This window comes from Gekko japonicus, unplaced genomic scaffold (genome assembly GCF_001447785.1).
Source record: "Gekko japonicus isolate JY-2015 unplaced genomic scaffold, Gekko_japonicus_V1.1 scaffold523, whole genome shotgun sequence".
Taxonomy (NCBI): domain Eukaryota; kingdom Metazoa; phylum Chordata; class Lepidosauria; order Squamata; family Gekkonidae; genus Gekko; species Gekko japonicus.
Genome location: NW_015174290.1, coordinates 884,722 through 891,289, shown reverse-complemented (window position 1 = coordinate 891,289; position 6,568 = coordinate 884,722).

Genomic DNA, 6,568 nt, shown 5'->3' with positions numbered 1-6,568 from the left:
TGTGAGCTAGCTCACAGTTTTTTAGCCTCCAGTTCACACATTTTTGTCTTAGCTCAGGGAGGAGGGCTCCAGAGCAAACTAATTTTATGCAGCAGCCAAACTACCTGCTCACAACTTTAATGCCAGTAGCTCACAAAGTAGAATTTCTGCTCACAGGACTCCACAGCTTAGAGGGAACATTGGTCTCCACCCCATAAAAGTCTTGCCAGTTCCCACCTAGAGGGGAAAGGAGTTGAAAGCAATGCCAGAAACAACAGCTCTGCCTTTTCTGTGCAGTTGTCCTCTTGCCATGCAACTCCAAGTGGCCATTTGTGTGGCTTGTGCCAAGAACCAGTCTTGGCTTCAAACAACCAAATCAAAGGAAATTAGATATAGAGCCTATAAGTAGGCCTGAGGGCCCCACTGTTCCTGTTTGCTGTTGTCTTTTGTGGCAGGCACACAGAAAGACTTTAGTGGTTACCTTCCAGCTCTGCCTTTCTACCCCACATTTCTTTTGAAAAGGCTAGGTAATAACTCATGTCTTATATTTATTCTCTGTTTGTTTGTTTGTGCATTTATGTGAAGAATATTTGAGAAGCGCAGGGAACAGATTTTGCACAAGGACCTTTGAACCTTCCCGCTGCTTTAAAAGATGTACTGCATTGCTAACAAGCCACAGGTGTACAGTACAGGAGCGGGTGAAATTGTAATTCAGGAGTATGATGGCAGTTAATTGTCTTTAATGTATTTATCCCAAGATGCACTTATGCATCTGTTATATATTTAGGAGTTTGTTACCAGTAGCTTTTGTGATACTTAAGCAGTGGAGGATCTGCATCTAAAAGACAATAAAATGGGGGGAAATGCTTTCAAGGGACTCTAAAGTGGCAGGACAAAGAAACTTGGTTTCCCTCCACATCTTGTAAATAAATGGACCTATTTATTTTGATGGGATTTGTGGTTTTTTATGCATTTTGCCATATTACTGTGTTAACACAAAACACTTGACAGCTATTTCCAGGCTGTAATCACTCAGCCAAACTTCCATACACCGAAATATTTAAGCAGGCAGATAGTTTGATATTTCCCTTTCTATTAATTGCTACTGCTTCTCAGCTGTGGCTTATTGCTCTGATGAAGGAGTTCTATACTGTAGTTTAAAATGATGTCTAGCCTGCCATTGACAATGGAGGATTTATTCCTAGGAGTCACCCCCAATACTGCCTGCATGCATGCATGGAGAGGAGATGTGATAATTAGTCATACGCTGTCATTCATTTATGCACGATATATAGAAAAATGAGAACAACAGTCAGGCACTGTGACACAATAGTGCTCGGAATTCAAAGTGCTTTAAAACAGTCAAGTGGAGAGCCGATTATTAACCATCCCACAGTCCAAGTATGCCCCTGTTTTGATTAATAGTGAATATATTAATTAAGCTTTTTTATACTTTGTCCTGTTTTATGCTTTCATCCACTCTGAATCCCAGAGTGGACAATAATATACAGTTTATAAAAAGTTTTTTTTTTTAAAAAAAAAGATGCCACTAAAATATCCTAAAGGACTCATTCCCAGCAACTTAAATGCATGTGAAGTTTGTAGTCTGTGATCCAGTATGCAAGTTCAGAGGGGGATCAGCCATTGAGTCCACTGGAAAAAGTACTGGTGGGCTGGTAGCCTAGGGGGTTGCTCCCCCACCAAGCCACCTCATCTTCAAGCAAGGGCAGCCCTCACCCCATGCAGGGCAGGTGGCAGCTGCTGCAAGCAAGCAGCACTCAACCTGTGCCAGGCAAGAAAAGGGGCATGCAGTCCCACTGAGCCCCTCACTGCAAGATATGTCTGACCGAGCCATGTAGGGCTGATGGACAGGCTCTTTCTCCCTTTCTCCATACTTTGGGGTTGGGGCCCTTGTTCTGAGCCATTTTTTCCTCCCTGTCTGGCCCATGAAAGTCTGTGCAATATACATCCCTCTCTTTATAGCATGTTCAAGGTGTTGAACAAAATGAAAACTGCTAAATAGATTATTTTTTAAGGGACTAACCCTCCCTCTGTTACTAGCAATTGATAGGCTTAGGTGGCTGCAGAAGGACAGCAGGTAGGAATGGGCATGAACTGGGAAAATGGAGGTTCGTGGGGTCTCATGAACAATGAACCATGAACCTCCATAAACCTTCCCATTTAATGAACCGGTTCATGATTTGTGAGGTTCATGGCATGGTAAAACAGCACTGCTGCCCCGCCCCCCCCAAGCTAGAGGCATCAAACTCACAGTGGACCTCCCCAATATGCCTCTCTACCTGCACTCCCAGTTGTGTGCAGATTGGCTTTGGGGGGGGGGATTCTAGAAAGCGGGAAGGAGTGTGTTGAATAGCCCCTGCAAGCTAGAGACATCCAACTCACAGCAGACCTTCCTGGGATTCTCCTGTACCTGCTCCCCAAGTTGTGTGCAGATTTGCTTGGGGGGGGGGGGAGATCCTAGGGGCCAATGTGCAAAAGTGGAGGGAGTGTATTGAATCCCCCCCCCCTGCAAGCTAGAGCCATCAAACTTGCAGTGGATCTCCCTGGGATGCCCCTCTACCTGTGCTTTTTGGGGGAAGATCCTAGGGTCCAATGTGCAAAATTGGAAGGAGTGTGTCAAATGGGCCCACTGCAAGCTGGGTGCTTAGAGCAGAATGGGAACTGTCTGGTTGGCAGCCAGAGCTGCCTATCAAGCTTTGGAGGGCGACTATTGGTGTTTCCAGGGCTGCAGAAGTCCATCCCTCCCCCCTCCCCATTGCCTGAACAATTGATTCATTGGTGCCAGCATGTCTGGCCAATGAACCGCTCCCACGAACCTCGTGAACTGCTGTGAAAATTGGCTCAGTTCATTGGCGGTTCATGAGAGAACTGATTGGATGAACCAAGACTCACAAACCATGACCTGGGCTCGGTTTGTGGTAAATTTTGGTTCATAATTTGATTTGTGCCCATCCCTAATAGCAGCTCTTGGACTCCTCCTATAAATACCTCTTTTTTCATCAAGTCACAGCTGACTTATAGCTACCCTGTAGGATTTTCAAGGCAAGACATGAACAGAGGTGGTTTGCCATTGCCTGCCTCCAAATACTAGCCAGGGCGGACCCTGCTTAGCTTCTGAGATCTGATGAGATCAGGCTAGCCTGGATTATCCAGGTCGGGGCAAAAGCGCCTCTATATCTCTGAAAGTGTATTAGCCATCCAAGCCCTTCCTTCTAGGAACCTCACAGCAGAGTCATGGCTTGTCTTATGAGCATAGTACCAATTTTATTTCAGACTGCTTCTGGCTCCATCTGAGACTGAGTAAATATTAGCATCATCTCAAAGTGCCTTCTGTCCCTGATAGTAATCTGCATCTTCATCGGAGAAGCCTAATAAAAATGCAGTTGCTGTGGTAATTGTTATATTATGTTCAGAAAAGTGCCAAGAATATAATTACTTGCAAAATGACTTCACAGTTCAACTTTAATATACACCACAGAACTGTTGGGTAGTAAAAAGCAAGGGAACTGGAGTAAACAAGTCTATTGAGTAGTAGTGTCTTTATTAAATTAAACTTTTAATAGTATCATTGTGTTTACAGTACATTAACTAGTCACAATTTTTACTGTCTGCCATTTTTTTTAAAAAAAAATTCTAAGCCACTGGAGGATGGATTCCTTTAAGAATGTTCTCACAGGTATGTACAGAATATTAATTAGGACTGTCTGTTTCTGTTGGATAATAACAGTGTCCAAGAACTGAATAGAATCTGTGACCTGTGAAAGAACTATTCACATGCTTTAGACTGCCTTAGAGCATTATTTAACAAGGGAGCATGTCACTTTTCCCCCCTAGCAAATCCCAAATGTTTCAACTGTGTGTTTCATAGTTTAGTGGCTGTGTCTTCAAAACACACACAGAAATCCACTCTCTCCTCCCTTCCCCCTTCCTTTGGGGAAGTATTCTCCTCTCTCCTTTAAATACATGTTTTTAATGCTTTTTATGATATGTTTTTGCTATGATACCTAAGGGCTTTTGTTTTTACTACTGGTAACCAATGGAGGGTTCCTCAGAACTGCATTTGTTTAGCTTAAATCTTGAGGGCTGTGGAACTCATTCCTAAACAATAAGCAATAATTAAAAAGATTCTATTCCGATTATGTAAAAGATAAGTAAATTTCATTTAAGTAGAAGTTTTCTCCCTGGGAGGTTTGTGAGATCCCCCCCACACAGTTTTTCTTCAGGCTGTATAATTTTGCAGTAGATAGCAAGAGAAAAATTGCCATTTACTGTAGCAAAATCTAAAAGGAATTTATTTTATCAAGTGTGTTTCTCAAACCTGACAGCACAGAACAGTTACTTTGTAGTACCTGTATATATCCCATGAGGCGTAGGTCTACATCCTCAAAAGCACCATCAGAGGTCTAAGCAGGTGGTATTTGTCTAACTAGCGGACATGTCTGTGTCTGTAGGGAATTGGGACTGAAGAGATATGGAGAATACCTGCTATGTTGTATGGGCCCTCAAGGGCAGCTATACAGATAAAAACCAGCAATGAAAACAACCCCATCTCCTTGTCTTCTCAGTACAAAATGGTCTCTTCAGTGTTTTCCCAGCTTCTCCGATGTTTCCAATCACAGTGAAATTAAGTAGTGTTGCTTCGCTCCTTCCCTAATTCCCACAGGACACATTGGCAAAAAGCTGTCCTTTGGCATTCTGTGGCAGATAGATATAGTTTATTATATGGTCTATGACCAGCACAGGTCACATGACTACAATCCTTATAAAACAATAAACTCGTACAGAAAAAAAGAGAGAGAGTTCTTAAAATGTGTAAATCTTACAAAGGTACATCAGTTGTTAAAATTCGTGTTGATTCATAAAATTTCCTGTCAGATTTTGTAGGCAGCTGTGAAGAATCTCACACACTCACAGCTAGATATTAGGAAAAACTTTTTTACAGTAAGAGTTGTGCAACAGTGGAATCAGCTGCCCAAGGAGGTGGTGAGCTCTCCCTCACTGGCAGTCTCTAAGCGGAGGCTGGACAAACACTTGTCAGGGATGCTGTAGGCTGGTTCTGCATTTAGCAGGGGGTTGGACTAGGTGGCCTTTATGGCCCCTTACAACTCTGTGATTGTATGATTCTATGACCTGTGGGTTAACACCCATAAGAAGCATCCTAGTAATTTGTAAATCAGAGTGGCTGTGATACCTTCTAAGTAGGGGGGGGGAATGGTCTTTAAATGGATTTCTTGATAGAGCAGACAATAGAGTGGAACATATTTTATGGCATATTGCACTGCGAGACATGGTTGTTTACCTAGAAGTGGATTTTTGAAAAGCATTTAGGTGATCAGGGAAGGGGTGGAGGAGAGATGCCATCCCCCAGGTGGGACCTAGAGAAAATGGCTGCCATAAAGGGTGTTCCCTATGGCACTGTACCTTACTATGGTCCCTCCCCAAACCTCCCCTCCTCAGGTTCCACCCCCAACATCTCCAGTTATTTCCCTACCCAGAGCTGCCTAAGTGGTGGTTATGCTCTGTTGTCACCTAGCTTCCAGATCCCCTCAGAGAATTTAGACAGAAAAAATCCTGACAGGTTTCTGGAACTTTAGCTGAGTAGCACCCCAAATCCACAGTACTAATGTAGTTCTCATCATTATTTCTAGTATAAAATTGAGCAGTATTTCACTCTATTTTCCAATGCAAATGTTGTCATCTATGAGATAGACGGACACCATTCTGCATCCATAGACAATAATAACCATGGCAGTTTTCAGTTGAACACTGGAAATTTAGTTTTTTATTTTATGTATTTTTAATTTACCATATTTATACTCTGCCTTTCTCACTGACATTCAAAGCAGGTTACACAGTGAAAATTGGCAGCCATTTCAGTTTATTCTCTCTAAGCCATTTAACCACAGTGGTCAGGCAGAGGATCAAGACCTCTACTGCAATCCCAGGAGATCTGGATAGTGATATATTGAACATAATGATAACACCCTCAGAAGTAAGATTTTCCATCCATTTTTCTCTGTCTGACTTGTGATGCTATCAGATGAAGTACTATATTGAAAGTCTTCAGACCTCTCATATTGTCCAGACATCCCGTTAAGATCCCCTGCACAAGCCCTGTTCTCTGTGCTCCACCTTCAGAGGTGATGTGGATGGCATCCAGAGACAGGGCTTTTTCAGTAGTGTCATCTTGCTTATGGAATACTCTCCCCCTTGAGGCTTGCCCTCCCCCTCGAGAGCCAGTTTGGTGTAGTGGTTAAGTGTGCGGACTCTAATCTGGGAGAACCGGGTTTGATTCCCCACTCCTCCACTTGCACCTGCTGATGTGACCTTGGGTCAGTCACAAGCTCTGGCACAGCTGTCCTTGAAAAAGAGCAGTTTGTGTCAGAGTTCTCTCAGCCCAACCCACCTCACAGGGTGTCTGTTGTGGGGAGGGGAAGGGAAAGGAGTTTGTAAGCCGCTCTGAGACACCTTTGGGTAGTGAAGGGCGGGGTATAAATCCAATCTCCTCCTCCTCCTCCTCCTCCTCCTCCTCCTCTTCTTCTTCTTCTTCTTCTTCTTCTTCTTCTTC